This window comes from Hyposmocoma kahamanoa, unplaced genomic scaffold (genome assembly GCF_003589595.1).
Source record: "Hyposmocoma kahamanoa isolate Upper Pololo Valley unplaced genomic scaffold, ASM358959v1 182, whole genome shotgun sequence".
Taxonomy (NCBI): domain Eukaryota; kingdom Metazoa; phylum Arthropoda; class Insecta; order Lepidoptera; family Cosmopterigidae; genus Hyposmocoma; species Hyposmocoma kahamanoa.
Window position 1 is genome coordinate 1 of NW_020653713.1, and position 12,501 is coordinate 12,501.

The window sequence follows — 12,501 nt, forward strand, 5'->3', positions numbered from 1 at the left end:
AACTGGTTGAAGACTGTACCACCTCAGTCAACCGTGACCATGGGACCAGTAAAGGGCCCGAAACGTCGGTTTGTTTGAAAAAACAAATATACGCGATTTAAATCAGGAAGAATAGTTTCATTTCCTATAAAAAAATATTTTTGTGTAAAGTTTAAGTTCATTAGTTTATTATTTCTTTGGGTTCAGAATCAGGAATATAACGCACTCTATAAGTATGTCTCACTTTCAAATATACAGCCTGTATATTCGATCGCACATTGCTTTTTCGAATAGCTTTAAGGATGTTGGTGAAAGTGCTACAGGACGGTAATCGTTTGGGTTTGTTTTGTCTTCCTTTTTGTGAATGGGCTTCATTATACCCTTCTTTAAAAAGTCTGGAAAAACATCTTCATCAAACGATTGGTTTACGAGTAGTGTATACGAGAGAGCTAATTCATATGATGGCTTTTATTAGTATTGGCGAAGCTCATGTACGGTAACTATTTTTGTTTTTCAGCGTTCTTATGTTTTTGTGGACTTCACTTTGGTCGATACGGCAAAGAAACATTGAATTTACACAAAGGAGCAGTAAAGGCGGAAGTCTACTAACTAAGCCTCGCGCTCCTTACTAAATGATGCAAAAAAATTATTGCAAGCGTTAGAATACTTGTTTTGGGTCTGAAATTTGTGTATTATTTATTTTTAATTTTATATTCGTTTTTTCGAATGTTTACTTTTTATTTGTATTTTCATTGATTATTTTCCCCGTGATTTTTATAGCGTTTGTTGAGTTTTTTAGTCTTTTTTGTTATTTAATTTCTTTACAGAAAAAAGTATTTTAAACTTATTTTCGTACTTTTTAAGTAAACCGACAGGACAGTGTTTTTAAATTTTTGTGTAATTATTTTTAGTAATCTTTTATTACGATAACATGTCTTAATACCTACTGTTTTTGTTTGTAATTTTAGTTTAAGCTTGGACATATGTAAATTAAGGGTATGTATTTATTAGCATTTTATGAAAAATTTTGTACTTTTCGTTCACATTTTTAGCTTGGGACAACGTTTTTACGTTTTTGTTATTGTACAGTCGTTTATACATATATCGCAAAAGGGTCATTACACATTATTTCAATGGCAGGTGCACTCCCGTACCAGCATGATCAGAAAATCCTAATTCTCCTACAGAAAAGCTAGATCATAATCATTGAAGTTAGTGAAAACCAAATATAAGCATATTGATGTTTTAGTAATACGCGTCGGTTTTTTTGTACGTCGGGTAAAACCTCTCTCGGACTTAATAGGCAGTTTCAGTATGGACTATTATGCTGCAACTTTAAAGTTACAACATGTTATTAAATCGATGTTCTGTTTCAGCCATGATTCGAAAATGCATACAGCTCTATGAACTGCTGATTTTGTTCCAAAAAAGCTTCCAATAGATATTGTTTATTGTATAGGCTTTGCAAGTTCTGGTGAAGTATCTTAAAGTGTTGTATGTTGTCTGTAGTATCGAAAGGAATTTTCTATTATTTGTTGTTTGTTACATTTTCGTGCACATTGTAGTTGTTTAAATGTATTATTTTAAAATATTAGTAGTTGATTGTTTCGTATCGTCGCGTTGAGGCCGTTTCTTCGAGCTTTTATCATTTCTGCTCTTAACTTCCTTCTTTCATTTCGCTTTTTTCATCTAAAAGCGGAGATATATGTATCTATTCCCATTCCCTGGTAATGATGGCTGTTATCTAATAAGTACTTGACCATTCTCTTGCTTACGAGTTCTATAATTAGTGGCCTATTTTTGTTCTGGTATTTACCTATCCTACGAGTTTCTTCTATGTATCCCATTAGGTCTAAATTTAAGATACTACGAGATATATCAATTATTCACATGTGTAGAGCGTCTTCTGGTTCCTTGTAGAATTCTTCTATTACATAGATCACTATTTTCGTTGTATTTTCTTCCGTATTAAATCAAATAGTTTCAGAAAGTATTTGTTAGATCTACAATTTCTTTCTTTAGTGTTCCGTTTTCTTTTTTCATAACCTCTATTTTTTGTTTAAGCTTCTCTATTTCTACTTTATTTTCGGTATTTAGCTGTTTTAAGTTATCAGTTTCTTGTTTCAAGTGTTGATTTAATTGTTTAATAGCTCTGTTAATTTCAATTTGGATGGCATTTTGAAGTTGGGTTATCACTGATGCGTTAATTTCTTTCAGTTTCTCTGCCTGAATCCTATGACTCAAATTTGGGAGAGTAGGTTCTGTTTGTGGATTTGCTTGTGAGGATGTTGTTTGACAGATTGTATCTCAAATATGCTTAAGTCATCAGAACGTGTGGATTTGTCCCGCGTTGTAACTTGAAGTGTTGTGTTCCTTCTACGCATTGTTACATTATCTCTTTGCAAATCTTCGGAATAAATTGTTCTACTTTCCGACTTGCGGACTGGAGTATTTGTATTTCCTTTTTTGGGCTGTTTACAAATACGAGATGAACATTTCCATTTTGTTTTGTGGTCAGCGGTCATTGTATTATAAAAACGCACGCTGGGTACATTTGCGCAATCCAGATCATATATCGACCTACACAATGAAAATGTAAGGAATTCTCTGCCAGTTGGAGACTTTAAACATCCCGCATATACTGGCGCCATCCTGTGACAGTTCTTGTTAATAATCAATCCACGTCACCTATCCTTTATTTAATGCAACAGTTACTGGTCCACAAAGTGGTCATTGCGCTGACTCACTAATGTGCTGCTTTCTATTGTAATTAAGATATTTCACCAACTTTACGTTCCGGGTATTGTGGGTTCAATTAACTGCCTCCGTGGTTGAATGGTTACCATGCCGGACTGCTACGCAGAGGTCCCAGGTTCGATTCCTGAGCCGGGAGAAATATTTGTATGGCCTACATTTATTTCTCTCGTGAGTTTGGGTATAGTTTGTGGTTGTCTATATGTGTATCCATGGTATGGCGACACAGGGAAACCCCTAGTGCGGGACTATGTTGAGTGTGTACGTTATTATATTATTATTATTATCTCATTTTTACATGTTTTTATATCTTTACCTTTTTATATCTTAAGTCGGGACCATGTACCTACAAGCAGTACATTAGATATGTCGTAACTTAAATAATTAATGGATTCACGCGTTACTTTGTGGAAGTCCATGTTAATAAAAATGGAAGTAAATTAATTTGCTGCTCCGCGAACCCAGTGAGGGTTAAATCGTGCAAAATAGCAGCGCTTGTGTTGAATATTTTTTCATGCAGTTAATTATCCCACCCTCCCTCCGCATAAAATTAATAAAATAAATAACACAAGCGCAACTGTAGTCACAAACCATCACCAAAAATATATCCGACACGTGGTTCGCCTCTCCACGAGGAACATCAAACTAACAAAACAACGTCGCGTAGCCGTTCAGAACGTTTGGTTTAATCAATAATATAATCATTTAAATGTTGTACCTAACTATATACATTTACGTTGTAACAACCCTAGTAAGGCAGCTAGGATCGCAATCGATAGGGAACAAAAAATATGGCTTTACGAGGAATCTCGCCATTGGTTTACCGTCAGAGATAATTTAAAATTACATCTTAAAATACTTTATTCAGAGCTAACTTTGAAATTGCATAATATTGAATTTGATTCTAGACCAAAATGCGAGATTCTTCGCGTCACAGGTGGCTCATAAAATGTTTCTTACCTAGTCTAACAAATTGTTTATTTATTTATTTATTTATTTGCAAACAATATAGGTACAAAAATTACATAGGTAATAAGTACATACATACATACCCCTTTGGGGTGCAGCAATTAATTATTGTTAAACGTAATATTAAAATTGTAAAAATAAAAATAATAGCAAAAAATAATAATAATAACACTTAGGAACTAATACATATAGGATCTTAAAATTATCATTAATAAACTTTAGATCATAGTATTACATAGACTTAAAATTACTTATCTGAAACTGGACTCTTTTAGCTTATAGGAGAGTTCATGAAGTCTCCCACATTGTAATAACATTTACTTAACAAGAGAGACCTCAACTTGGTTTTAAACACGTTGTCACTATCTACTTTCTTGAGGATGTCTGGTATTTTGTTATAAATTAGTATGCATCTATATAGCGGGCTATCTCTAAACATTTCCAATCTTGGAGTTGGTAATACGAGCTTTGCGTATTTCGACGTGTGCTTTCTACGAATTCAAAAAGATCCAAATGTTGTCTTACAAACATGGCAGTTTCCAAAATGTATATAGACGGAAGAGTTAAAATTTTTTCTTTTATAAAATGTGGCCTGCATGTATCTCTCGGGCGTATATTGTTTATGAGTAATGCGTAAGCATTTCTTTTGGATGATAAAAATATCATTTGCGTCGGTACTATGGCCCCACATAATAACGCCGTAGCGTAGCCACGCATAGGCATATGCATAGTATGCAGCGAGTGCACATTCGCGTTTGGTGTTGGCTTTTAGTACGGTTAGTGCGTAAATAAACTTGGACAATTTAGACTTGATCGTTTCAATATGGCTTTTTTTATTGCGTAGGCTTACGGAGTCTAGATCTACTTCTTTCTTCAATAACACTAACTCGCAATCAGCAATCTGTCACACCTTCCACCCTTGTGTAACAAATCCAACAAATGTTGAGTTTTTGGAAGACGAGACCAAATTATTAAACAATGGTTTAAATTTAAATTTACACCCTAAAATTAATAAAAAATCATTAGAAAATTTGACTGTGGATTCTGAGGTCGTAATTGTTCGTAATAGCAATGATGTAGATACTAAGGCATTAGTTGCAAATACAATTAAAAAATTTCAAACTTCTCAATCTAGTTCTCGTCGCCGGGATACGTTGCTGTTACGATCAATTCAACAAAAAGGTCATGACAATAATTTGGTGGTTTCAAACGCAGACAAAGTTAATTGTATTGTTATTTTGGACAGAAGTGAATACAATAATACGGTTTTAGATGTTGTTCAAGGTGACGGTTTTTCGGTCTTACGTAGGGACCCCACTGCTGGGTTTCTTAAAGACCTTAAAAACGTTGTTAAAAATGATTTGTTTGTTTTTGAAACGGACTGCCAAAAAGCAATATAATACCAATGAATCCTCAATCGCCAATTCTTTACGGTTTTCCAAAAATTTACAAACAAAATATTCCTATCTGCCCAGTTGTCTCATATATAGGTGCTCGAACTTACGAATTAGCTAAAAATCTAAGTATCATTATTCGGTAAAAATCTTTTTCAAACCGCGTTTTTTGTTTAAAGAATAATTTAGATTTAATACAAAGGATCAAAGACATCAACATACCACATAACGCAAAATTACTTTCTTTGGATGTAGACAGCTTGTTCACTAATGTTCCCTACACTGACACTTTAAATATTCTTAAAGATCACTCAGAGAGGCGACGACTACATCCAGGGGAAGTTGATGAGTTGATAGAATTGATATATCTTTGCATGAAACAAAACTACTTCAGGTTTAACGGACAATATTACTTGCAATGTGATGGCCTAGCAATGGGTTCTCCTCTCAGTCCTTTAATGGCAGACATATTTATGGATCATTTTGAAACTCAATACATTGCAGGTAATAGACATGTACTATATTGCTTTAGGTATGTTGATTTTTTTTATTTATTTTTTATTTATTTATTTTAAACACTAAGAATATTACAAAAATATATATACATACATATATATATATATACATTGATGATTTGATACTTTGTTGGACGGGTAGTAAGAGACAGCTGGACGATTTTGTAAGCGACCTTAATAACAAACACCCAAAAATTAAGTTTAAGAAAGAATTAGAACAAAACAACTCTCTCAATTTCTTAGATTTAACTATAACCAAAGTATATAATAAAGATGTTTTTGAAATTTACCGTAAGCGTACGCATACAGATACAATTATCCCGGCTTCTTCTTGTCATCCCTGGCAACATAAAATGGCTGCTTTTAATTCTTATACACATAGGTTGTTGACAATCCCTCTTTCTAAAAAAACATTATAATTTAGAGTCAGTCAGTCAGTAGAGATTTGTCAGAAAATATACAAATAAAATTATATAAATGTTGCTTTTAAGACAAATAACCTTTGCGCTCTAGACTTTGCAATGGCAAGGAAAGAGTGGAAAGTGGTAAGAAGTCGGGAGTTTATAAGCTCACCTGTGACACATGTAACAGTGTATATATAGGTCAAACAAGGCGTAACTTTATAACTACATATAAAGAGCATGTTTCTTCGTTTAGGCATAATCACCCAGACAGGTCCAATTTCGCTAACCATTTGTTAGAAACAAATCATATTTTACCAGTTTCCCCTTCTTATGAAATCTTACATTTTTGCGAAAAAAGTGTACGTCTGGGTGTCTTGGGGTCGTATTCTAGACTAGACTCAATGCTCAAATCAGGATTTGATTATGGTTTAAAGCACTTAATATCATACTCAAGTCCCAGGATTGCACTGGAAACACAAGCACTGGAAATACGACCCTAATGGCAATGACTTGTGTATGATTTTCAGTGCTTACTGCAATACTCAAGTCCTGACTTGAGCATTGAGTAGAGTTCTGGAATACGACCATTAGAACAGATGGAAATAATTAGGTACAACAACAGGGGTTGTATAAATTAATGAACAATTGAATTTTGCCTCATCACCTTTATTACGGGTATTTTCGGGTTTCAACAATAGCAACACTGGAGGTAGCGGGGTATAAATACACCAACCGTTCTGAACGAGCTCACTCGTTCCTCCCCGATGAACAGTTCGGTTTCAGAGCTAGGCACTCATGCGTCCAGCAAGTGCACCGGATAGTGGAACATATCTCCGAAGGTTTCGATCGCCCCCGCTTCATGCCCACCGGCGCCCTCTTCTTCGACGTGGCAAAAGCTTTCGACAAAGTCTGGCACAACGGCTTACTTTACAAGCTGTACAATCTCGGCGTGCCTGACCGTCTCGTGCACATCATTCGTGACTTCTTGTCGAACCGCTCTTTTCGCTACCGAGTTGAGGGCGCACTCTCCTCCCCTCACCCCGTAAGAGCTGGAGTCCCGCAAGGCTCTGTCCTCTAGCCCCTCCTTTTCTCCCTGTACACTTGCGACATCCCCAAGTATCAGGCAGTAAATTTCGCCCTCTTTGCCGATGACACTGCGCTCTACTATTCGGCGCGCAGCTCCAAGTTAGTTTCCGCGGCTCTCCAATCTGCCACCACATGCCTAGGCGAGTGGTTTCGCAGATGGAGAATCGAAGTCAATCCCGACAAAAGCGCGGCGGTATTCTTCACGTGAAGTTACCTATCCAGTCGTAGGGTACAAAACCTCACCCCGATCTCGCTCTTTGACCGCCTAATCCCCTGGGTGAACACGGTCAAATACTTAGGAGTTACGCTCGATAGGAAGCTGTCATTCAAAGCACACGTGAAAACCGTCCGCGATCGCGCCCACTTTGTTATGAGCCGGCTTCATCCCCTTCTCAACAAGCATAGTAAACTCTCCTTTCGCAATAAGGTGAGACTGTACACGACCTGCATCCGCCCAATCATGACGTACGCCAGCGTCGCATTCGCTCAGGCAAATCCCGCGCTATTGCACCGCCTGCAGGCTCTCCAAAATAGATTCATGCGCAACGCGACAGGTGCCCCGTGGTACCTGCGCAACGCTAACCTCCATATAGATTTACGGCTCCCCACAATAGCCCAATTCATGAAACAGGCATCGAGAAAATACTTCGACTCTGCTCCTCACCACCCCAACCCCCTCGTGGTGGGTGCATCTTCTTACGACCCCTTCAGGGAACAACCCCACCGCGCAAATAGGACCCGTCGGCCAAGGGAAGTCCTCAACGACCCTGACGACCTTATCACTCTCGCCACTTTGAAGGTCAACCAGATCGCTAGGCAGTCCCGTCCCTCACGCACCAACCGTCCTCGCCGGCGAGGTCGTCGAGCCCCTCATTTTAGCACGTACAGTGGTAGATTCTCTCCTACAGCACGCCCTTCTGGCGGAAGTCTCCAGTAGCGCCCTGAGCCGAGGTCCGTGCCCACTTGGGCGCCCTCAGGCTCGCTACTTAGCTTTAAGTTTATCTTAGGGGTTATGAGCCTTCAGCTCGCCCTTTTTCTCCGGTGGCGCAGTAAAGGCCATCAGCGGCCAACTGCAAAATATCATTCATAAAAAAAAAACGAGCTCACTCTTCGGCCGAGTATCGAGCAGTCAACAGCCCCTGAAGATGCCTCGTGGAGAGGCGAAACACGTGTCGGGTATATTTTTGGTGATGGTTTGTGACTCCAGTTGCGCTTGTGTTATTTATTTTATTAATTTCATGCGGAGGGAGGGTGGGATAATTAACTGCATGAAAAAATATTCAACACAAGCGCAGCTATTTTGCACGATTTAACCTTCACTGGGTTCGCGGAGTACCAAATTAAATTACTTCCATTTTTGTCGTAACTTAACCTGAATATGTTGCTGATCGCGCGCATTATCGCACATACATTGTATGTACAATTACGTATATTTTTAGTACAATAAAGACCTTCGGACTCTGCGGAGCCACATATTTTATATCAACCGACCTCAGTGGAACGGTGTACTCAGGGAAACATACAATTCCCATCAAACATACATTCTTACGAACATTCTACATTAATACGTTGGGCACGAATCCCAACACTTAGGTATGGTTTGTAACTCCATCAAAGCATATTTTGCATCAACGTTGAAAGTAGAATACGTAGGACGTATTTGTTTTGAAGACGATAGTGTTTGATACTTGAAATTTAATGGAATTCATTTTTATTCATTTATTGACAAAAAAAGAACAAAAACATATTTAGTAACAAGGAGAACACAAACAAAAGGTACTGTTTATTTCTAACAGAAATGTCTTCCTGCCGACCAAAATACAGGTGACAATAATTACAACAACGGGTTGACGTGCACAACAAACAAGAATTATGAATAAAAAAACAATATCAAAAACATGAAATTATTAAAACTATATAAATACTTAGATGTATAAATATTTCGTACTATTATAATACCTATAAAATTGATGGAACAATTGATAAATAGTGCTCCTTAACTGTCATTTTGAAAATTGCTAAGTTTATTAATTTTTTTATTGTTGCTGTTTCATGATTATTTGCAATAACAGTCTATCGCAAGATGTGTGCGTTACAATATCGACAATTTTGATTTGCGAAATCTTTAGTGTAACGTAATTTGTATCACCAGTAGGGTGTATTTTAAAAGCGTGCTAATTTCGTTTCACCATGCAGAGTTGTGTGTACAGAGCACTCGCTTGGTATTTTGTAGGTGGGAGGGAGCGGTGCGCGCAGGTGCAGGCGGCGAATGGCGACGCGAGGGCGCGCGTGGGCGCGACTCGCGGCGCGGCTGGCGGCGCTGGGCGCGGGCTTGGCCCTGCTGCTCGCCGCGCTGCCGCCGGCGCCGCAGCCGCAGAGCCACCCGCTGCTGCTCACGCCCGAGCCGAGGACTCTACCGCTGCTCTACTGGGCGCATCGAAATTACTTCCCAGAGGGTATGGTGTCCAATGAATTCTTATTTGCGCTCTGCGATCGTTACAAAGCCAAGTTCTCTTTTTCCTTCATCGAAATCGCGAGGGAAACTGCGTGTCAGACTTTATCAGAAAACCATAGCTTCCAGTGACGAGGAGTACGTATAACTCGATTCGTACCGGCTAGCTCAACATTTTCACGTATTATCAAAAGACTGCACTGGACAGCGCGCATAAGTAGTGGGGCCACTTAAAGAACTTAATTCGAAAGCGAGTTCTTAGATTTTAGCGATTGTTGCACATAGGAAATGAAACTAATGTTTTTGGATCTAAATCACGTATGCCAATGTTTCGGACCCTTCACAGGTCCCATGGTCACAGTTCACTGAGGTGGTAAAGTCATAAATATTAAACACAACTGGTTCAAAGTTACGAAAATTGCCATTGCAATTTGAACTTTAGCGTCCGTACTAATTTGCGTCTGTCATAAATAAAACTTTATGACAGACGCTACAACTAAAAATATATCGTATATTTCGAGTTTTTCAGTTGTAACTAAAAATATACCCGACACGTGTTTCGCCTCTCTACGAGGCGAGGTTGTTGACGTAACGCCGGAATCTATTTAATATTGAGTTCTTTCTGAGAGGTAGCTTCTAAATATATCAAACGTGGTCCCCTCAGTCCCAGTGACTAGAGCTAATGTGTACGGAGTGTCTTCTTACAAAGAAACGGTTCACCATATCAATCGAATTTTTAGGTGAACTTCATATTTGCAAAAGTAAATCAGCTAATTATTAAGCCATGCACAACCGAACGCCGAGGGCCGCCCTCCCGAGCTATCCTTACTATCAGTTATTTTTTGCGTTTTATTTGAGAATAGCTAAATCGGTCACTTTCATATAAAATGCACTTCTCGAAGTCAATCGTACCATTGAAGAACGTTAACAATCAAATTTTTTTGATTTTTGCGTATACTTGCTGGTTTTACTTTTATTTAACGGCCATACTCACAATTTGGTGTTATCAGCCTAATTACCGTAGCCATTTTTTTTTCTCGCTTATTATACCCAAATAACATTAAAATATGAACAACTTAAGCTAAACTATTAATATCTCTAAATGGCCTTTGAATAGACAAAGTAGTTTTGGAGTCATTAAGACACAAATATTTTATGGCATCGGTAATTAGGAATTGTTATTTTACATGGCTGCGGTAATTAGAAAGCTCGAACATTTTTAAGAAAACATAAAAGTTTAAATTAAATATTTTTAAACAACAAACGACATATATAAATAAGTTTCATTTCGATTTTCTACTCTTTCTGTATTAATTATACCCAAACAAAATCCTTTTTTTCTATTTTTGTATTAATTATTAAAAATCCTAGTCTACATTCATTAAAAAAAGCTGGATTGAAATCTGGACTTGTATCGGCAGAAATACTCGTAAACCAAATGTAGCATAATATATTCTTCTTCTTCTCGGCATATTATTGATTCCACTGTAGAATATATGCCTCAATGTGATTTCCCACTGAATGACACTGTCCTCGGTTTGAAGCGATTCTGTTCCAGGACAGCTCTGCCGTCTTTTTGATGCCGTCCGACTATCTCGCTGGCGGCCTGTTCACATTTTGTTTTTCTAAACGTGGTTTCCAAAACAAAACTCTCTGGCTTTAATCCATTGCCATTTCTGTTTGATAACCCGTACGCCCACACCTATGACTTTGGTGCGCAAACGTATTGGTTCATTCCATATCTTATCGCGTAGAGAGTCCGATCATAATTCGTTCCATAGCTCTCTGGGTGCACCAACCCCGCAGTCAGAGTCCAGGTCTCGCAAGCGTAGGTCATAACTGGTAAGACGTACTGGTTGTATACTCTGGTTTTGAGACGTTGTGGGATTTTTGCCTGACACACATTGTCTTTTTTACCGAACGCTGCTCAAGCGAACTGTACAGGCACGTCTGTCTATTTCTCCGTCCAATGATTCCCTGGCGAGTTTGATTTTATGACCGATGTAGACGTAATCCTCTTCTTTCCCACGAAGGTCCTGTGGTACGCCGACACGCATCCATTTCGTTTTATCAGAGTTCAGCTTAAAGTCAATGTCAGTAGGTGCTCAATTGAGGTCATTGACATTCAGCATTCTCTCGAAGTTTCCTGATGATTCGGCGAGTAGGACAGCGTCATCCGCAAATACTAGGTGATGGAGATATTACCCGTTCACGTTTATGCCTAGACCATTCCAATATTGTGTTTTGAAGACATCTTCTAGTATGTTAGTGAATAGCTTCGGAGATGTATAATATCTTTAGATATCTTCTAATGTGACATCCGTACCTAGGATGTGGTGAAAATAAAACAACGAAATGTCAGCAACAAATAAATATTAAGAATTTATTTGAAAAATTTATAAACGTTGGTTTCGGAGGCCTAAGTTTTGGTATGATTTTCCTACCGTCGTTCGGTACTCCCATGGATATAGTAGTGGCTGCGAGGTCTTCTTTATAATGCAGCGCCGGCGGGTTCTGGAACGTACGGGGGAACGCCGGGTCCTGGAACGTTCCAGGGAACGCCGAGTTGCAGTTATAGGGAGAAGCTGAAGGCAGTTGGTGTGGGTGTTCACTATCAGGACGGAGTTACAGAGTTAAGATAGAATGACTTACACTTTCTTTTATATAACAAGTTACAACGAAATATTAACACTACAGCAATAACTAGGCAAGAAAAGATTGCATTGAAAATTGCTAAGGAGTATATAAATGCAATATATATATATATATATATATATATATGCCAAATATTTCCTGGTTTAGGGATACCTTCGGACCGGACACTCGGATATTTCATGGTAGATTTTAAAAGAATCGTCGTCTTGTGTTATATTGTTATGTGATTACACAAGCAGTATTTCGCCACCCAGTATCTTGAATGGTTCCGGCCTAACCCATTCCGAACTAAA